Genomic DNA, 6,912 nt, shown 5'->3' with positions numbered 1-6,912 from the left:
GCATTGTGACATTTATTGTTTTGTGGAAGCGGTACAGGGAGAGGCATAAGAAAATACTGTAAGTTACATTAATCAATCAATCAATAAATGATGCAAAAGAGAAATAGCAAGGTAGTGTCCTCGGTTCATGGAGCACTCAGAAATTTGATGGCAGAGGGGAAGAAGCAGCTCCTGAAACATTGAGTGTGGGTCTTCAGGCTGCTGTGCCTCCTCTCTGATGTCCCTGGGTGCCATCTGTACATTCTCAATTCTGTGATAGTCTGATACCTCTCCAAATTCCTCCAGATACCCTGATGTCCAACCGGTCATTGTAAATCACCCTGCAGGGGAGTTTAATGGCAAACTGTTTGAAAGGGGGATTAGTGGGCAAGTCTCTGAGAGAGAATGAGTTTCCAGATGCAGGGAAATAAAGAGAGAGGTCATGGGAATGACAGATTGCTACAATGGACCCGAGGGGATAATGGTCTCCAGTGTTGTTCTGAGTGTAGAAATAGAAGAACCTACATCCATTCACACTGGTCGGTTGTCTCTGCTTCACATTAGGCAGAAGTTATCCGTGAGCCCCTTTCTCACATGCAGTTGCTCTCCACGCTAACTGCGCCGGCCACGGTCAGAGTCAGGCAGAACGAGAATCAGGTCTTATCACTGTCTTATCATGTTCTGACATGTGTTGCATTGAGACAGCAGCACACTGCAAAGACATAAAATTAATGTTAATTACAAACTGAATGAAGCGCAAATAAGGGGAGTTTGAGGAAATGGAATTTGTTAATGCTTTCATGGACCTTTCAAAGTTTTGATGATGGGAGAAAGAAGCTATCTGTAAATCCCTGAGTGTGGGTCTTCAGTCCTGTACCTCCTCCCCGATGGTAGCAATGCAAAGAGGGCATGACTGGTCATCTCATTTGAAGATGACCTTGATTGGGTGGCTTCTGCCCATGGTGGAGCTGGCTGAGTCTACAGTCCTCCTGCAATCCTGTACGTTTGAGCCTCCATACCAGTCCGTGATGCACCTGGTCAGAATTCTCTCTGCAATACCTAAATAGAAATTTACAAGGGTCATACCAAATCCCCGTCAAACTCCCAAAGAAATACAGTCACTGTATCTAGTGAGACAAGAGCGATGACAACCCTAAGAAAAAAGCTATGAACTAAAAATATCTAAAACATTTCTTGACCGGTGCAGGTCATGACTAAAGGTAATGTGACTCGGAAGCTGTAGCTTGGAAATTAAGTCCTCATTCACACGGTGACCCTTCAGGAGAGAGTCCAGGAAATCCAATAGACTCATCCTCCTGACACAATATTTTATCACAAAGATAACAATAAGCAGTTAAACAACATACACAAAATGCTGGAGGGAATCAGCCAGCCAGGCAGCATGTATGGGAAAGAGTAAACAGTTGATTATTCAGGTCTCAGCCTGGAACATCGACCGTTTACCTTTTTCCATAGATGCTGCCTGACCTGCTGAGATCCTCCACATTAGGAAAATGTGCAAAATACACATTCACAATGATAGCATGTCCCAACCAGCAGAGCCCCTCTGAGTATTTAACACTGGTATCTGTTCCAAAATCCTCTGAGTACAAACTGCGGACACCCAAAACATAACCCTTTTATTGTGTTGAAGGATGGCTCCATAGATGTACAATGAACCAGAGGGTTGAGTGACAAAATAGACCCATCCTGAACTGTCCAGGGATACGCCTTTAACAATGTGATAATAGCAGAACATTTACCTACTGTCTTCCCCTATGTAGCTTCATCGGAATGTTCCACACTCATGATAGGTTTCACTAGCCACAAAGTGCTCCTCCCCTTTTTTTCTTTCTTCCATGGCCTTCTGTCCTATCCTAGCAAATTCCCCATTTTTATGGCAGACGGAGCGTAGGTGTTCGGTGAAGCCATCTCCCAATCTACGTCGGGTCTCACTGTGTATATGACCCCAACAGACTCGCAGGTGAAGAGTCGCCTCACCTGGAAGGATTGTTTGGGGCCCTGAATGGTAGTGAAGGAGAGGTGCTGGGGCAGGTGTAGCACTTGTTCCACTTGCAAGGATAAGTGGGGAGGGATGAATGGACAAGGGAGCTGCATAGGGAGTGATTCCTGCAGAAAGCAGAAAGTGGGGTGGAGGGAAAGATGTGCTTGGTGGTGGGATCCTGTTGGAGATGGTGGAAGTTACGGAGAATTATGTGTTGGACACAGAGGCTGGTGGGGTGGTAGGTGAGGACAAGAAGAACCCTATCCCTGGTAGGGTGGTGGGTGGATGGAGTGAGAGAAGATATGCATGGTGTAAGAGATGCAGTTGAGGGAAGCACTGATGGTGGATAAAGGAAAGTCCCTTTCTTTGAAGAAGGAGGACATCTCCTTCATCTGGAATGAAAAGCCTCATCTTGAGAGCAGATGTGGCAGACAGAGGAATTGAGAGAAGGGGATGGAATTTTTACAAGTAACAGGGTGGGAAGAGATATTGTCCAGGTAGCTGTGAGAGTCAGTGGGTTTATAATAGACATTCCAGGTAGCTGTGAGAATCAGTAAGCAACACCATATATTCCATCTGGGTAGCCTCCAACCTGATGGCATGAACATCGATTTCTCAGACTTCCAGTAGCACCCCCCACTTCACCATTCCCCATCCCTTTTTCCCTCTCTCATCTTATCTCCTTACCTGCCCATCACCTCCCTCTGGCGCTACTCCCCCTTTTCTTTCTTCCATGGTCTTCTGTCCTCTCCTGTCAGATTCCCCCTTCTCCAGCCCTGTATCTCTCTCAGCAATCGACTTCCCAGCTCTTTACTTCACTGCTTCCCACCTCCTGGTTTCACCTATCATCTTGTGTTCCTTCCTCCTCTCCCACCCCCTCCACCACCACCTTCCTATTCTGACTCCTCACCTTTTCTTCTTCAGTCCTGATGAAGGGTCTCAGCCCGAAACGTCGACTGTACTCTTACTCTTTTCCATAGATGCTGCCTGGTCTGCTGAGTTCCTCCAGCGATTTGTGTGTGTTCCATAAAAAAAGACCATCAAACACCCAAAGTGCAGAGAGAAAAAAAAACAAATCATGCAAACAATAAAAGTAAGCAAATGGCATTCGGAATGACAGTCAGTACACAGACATGAAGCCTGGAGCAGCCTTGGTTCAGCGCAGAGCCAAGTAAACATTGTGGAACAGCGAGCAGAACTGGCCTGACCCTCGCTCTGGTCCCAATCTGGTCCGGTGTTAAAATCAGCCAAACATTGGGTCATCCTCACTCTGGGACCCGGGCCTGTCACTTTATTACACTCTGGCATGGACCCTGCAGGCATGTTTCAGCCTGTGCCTGACCTTTCCGAATCGGCCTGGCACTTCGATCGATCAAATCTTTGCTCTTGGCCTCATCCCAACTCCACCTCGCACCTACTCCTCTTGACCCTCGACTCTGCCTCTCCTCCGCTCACCTCGACCCTCGACTACCTCACCTCTGCTCACCTCTCCATTGTTTACAGTGATTGCTTACCAGGAAAAGAATCATTAACAAGGTACTTAGTTGTGTTCTTTGTTTTGTTTGCTGCCAATAAGTGCAAGTTCCATCTTAAAGTGAATCAAGTTGAGATTTATTATCCCTAACTTATATGACATGATATCTGGTGCTCAGTGATAGGAGTACCGCACAAAGACATACATTTGTTATAAATTACAAGAATAAATAAATAACTAGCGCTCATGAGCTCTTGGATTATCCATAAATCTGATGGTGGAGGGGAAGAACCTGTTTCCGAATCATTGAGTGTGGGTCTCCAGTTCCTCCCCAGTGGTAGTAATGGTTAGGGACCTTAGTGATGGATGCAATTTTGGACAGGATTGGGCATTCCGTAAAATTTAATACATTATTCCAGGCTATAACTGGGCTTTAGGAGGCTGATTTCTGGCTTTTTTTTTTGGCTTTGAGCCAGCAGTAAGTTATCCTTTCAACATTCTAGAGATTATAATTGGAACAGTGTTTGTTTTTTAGCACCCTGTTGTGTTCATCATTTTACTCATCTCCATGAGGGACTTCTGAAAAACACGATTAGAATGAAAGTCACCTTGGGCGTCGCAGCTGTGACATAGGAGGGGAGGCCATTTCAGCCCCTCAAGTTTGCTTCATGTACGTTTAGATTATTGCCAATGTTTCCACTCCTGTTCCATTGCTGTCGGTCCATTCCACTTGCTAACAAGCATAGAAATTCTATACACGAGGAATTCTGCAGATGCTGGAAATTCAAGCAACACACATCAAAGTTGCTGGTGAATGCAGCAGGCCAGGCAGCAACTTTGATGTGTGTTGCTAGAAATCCTATAGACTAGTTGTCAGGCTGGTAGTCATTGTCCAGTATCTGTTTTGGGTCAAAATAAAAACTAGAAAGTCCCATAAACATGATGATCTTCATTTGCAAGGTTCCCTGAAAAACATTGTCAGGTTTCCACGTGTGATACATCCGTGCGTCATTTTCAGTATGAGCTGCAGCAAGATCTTGCAGCTGCCAGCACTTCGAACGTCAGCTGCAACCTTGGCAGCCAGTCCTTAAAGAGACATGCTACAGGACATACCACACTCTTGGGAGCATTGTCACTTAAAGAATGAATGCAGAAATGCAGGGAGGAGTGAGGAAGAGATCAGAGACCCCTCCAGAGATTGGTGAAGAAAACATCTGTAGAAGGTCTGGGGACCTTCTGCAGACACCCAACCTTCAAGGGCACAGGAGCTGCCAGGGAGTTTGTTGTGAGGAGTAACAGAGAATGTTGAATCATTATGGGTGGAGTTAAGAACCTACAAGGGTGAAAAAACATATGGGAATCATATTTAGGCCTTCAAATAGTAGCCAAGATGTGGTGTTGAGATTGCAAAGGGTTCTGGAAAAGGCTTGTAAATTGCAAAGGGTTCTGGAAAAGGCTTGTAATGAAGGTAATGTAACAATTGTAATGGGGAACTTCAATATGCAAGGGGACTGGGAAAATCAGGTTGGTGTCAGATCACAAGAGAAAGAACTTGTTGAATGCCTACGAGATGGCTTTTTAAAGCAACTTGTGCTTGACCCTACTCGGGGAAAGATTATCTTAGATTGGGTGTTGTGTAATAACCCAGATTTTATTAGGGAGCTTAATGCAAAGGAACCCTTAGGAGGCAATGATCATAATATAATTGAATTCATACTGCAATTTGAGAGGGAGAAGCATGTCATATGTATTAATATTACAATGGAATAAAGGGAATCACAGAGGCATGAGAGAAGAGTTTGCCCAGGTGGATTAAAGGAAGATACTGGAGAGGATGACAGCAGAACAGAGATGGCTGAAGTTTCTGGGAATAGTTCATAAGGCATAGGATAGATATATCCCACAGAGGAAGAAGTTCTCAAATGACAGGGGTAGGCAACCGTTGCTGACAAGGGAAGTTAAGGACTGGATAAAAGCCAAGGAAAGGGCAAATAAGGTAGCAAAAGTGAGTGGGAAATTGGATGATTGAGAAGCTTTCAAAACCCAACAAAAGGCAACTAGAAAAGCTATAAGAAAGGAAAAGATTAAATATGAGGGTAAACTAGCCAGGGCCGGCTGGTGGCACAGTGACATCGGCGCCAGACCCGGGAGCGGAGGTTCCTGGGTTCGAAACTAGTCAAGTCCATTACCAAGTACGCTTTCCGTCCGGGTTGAGTGTCGAGATCGCAACTTGACCTCGTAAAATAAAGGGAAAATATTGCGAAAATGTCCTTGTGAGGAGTGGTGCGTCACACAGTCTCTCTCTCGCTCCACGCCTTGTAAATAGCCATGAAAAAGACATCATCATGGACGCACGCACAGGCACGCACAGACACACATGAACAGACTCGCACGCACGCAGGCACATACCAAAAAAAAATAAAGGCAAACTAGCCAATAATATAAAGCAGAATACTAAAAGTTTTTTTAATTATATAAAGTGTAAAAGGGAGGTGAGAGTTGATATTTGACGACTGAAAAATGATGCTGGTGAGGTAGCAATGGTGGACAAAGAAATGGCAGATGAACTTAATTGGTACTTAGCATCAGTCTTCACTCTGGAAGACACTAGCAGTGTGCCAGAGGTCCATGAGTGTCAGGGAACAGGAGAGAGTATCATTGCTATTACAAAGGATAAAGTACCTGGTAAACTGAAAGGTCTCAAGGTGGATAAGTCACCTGGACCAGATGGACTACATTCCAGAATTCTGAGAGAGGTTGCTGAAGAGATAATGGATGCATTGGTCATGATCTTTCAAGAATTAATTGATTCTGGCATAGTCCCAGAGGATGTCACCCTACTCCTTAAGAAGGGAGGAAGGCAAAAGAAAGGAAATTATAGGACAGTTAGCCCAACTTCAGTGGTTGGGAAAGTGTTGGTCTATTACTAAGGATGAGCTTTCAGGGTACTTGGAGACTAATGACAAACTGAGTCAAAGTCAGCATGGTTTCTATAAAGGGAAATCTTGCCTGACAAATCTGTTGGAGCTCTTCGAAGAAGTAACAAGGAGAGGCAGGAGCCAGCGAGTGGGAATAAAAGGGGCCTTTCTGGTTGGTTGCCAGTGACTGGTGGTGTTCCTCAGGAGCCAATATTCAGACCACTACTTTTCACATTGTTTGTCAATGATTTGGACAATACAATCGATGGCTTTGTGGCAAAGTTTGCCCATGATGCGAAGATTGGTGGAGGGATAGGTAGTGTTGAGAAAGCAATGTGATTTCAGCAGGACTTAAGACAAATTGGAAGAATGAGCAAAAAAGTGGCAAATGGAATATAGTGTTGGGAAATGTATGATAATGCATTTTGCTAAAAGTAACATTAGTGCAGACTAATCTAAATGGGGAGAAGGTTCAGACATCATAATCATAGTCATACTTTATTGATCTCGGGGGAAATTGGTTTTCATTACAGTTG

The 6,912-nt window shown here is 44.6% G+C and overlaps 1 long non-coding RNA gene across 1 annotated transcript; it reads right to left on the bottom strand.

Annotated features, from left to right (window-relative positions):
• Positions 1-213: 213 nt before the first annotated feature.
• LOC134337096 (uncharacterized) lies at positions 214-3,150 on the bottom strand. Its single transcript, XR_010015931.1, has 3 exons — positions 2,895-3,150; positions 786-1,038; positions 214-691 (listed from the first exon to the last, which is right to left on the bottom strand). It is a non-coding gene; the product is annotated as an uncharacterized LOC134337096 (long non-coding RNA).
• Positions 3,151-6,912: the final 3,762 nt, after the last annotated feature.

The sequence above is a fragment of the Mobula hypostoma genome, chromosome 23 (assembly GCF_963921235.1).
Source record: "Mobula hypostoma chromosome 23, sMobHyp1.1, whole genome shotgun sequence".
Classification (NCBI taxonomy): domain Eukaryota; kingdom Metazoa; phylum Chordata; class Chondrichthyes; order Myliobatiformes; family Myliobatidae; genus Mobula; species Mobula hypostoma.
The sequence above is the reverse complement of the archived record's forward strand: the minus strand, read 5'-3'. Positions and strand labels throughout refer to the sequence as shown.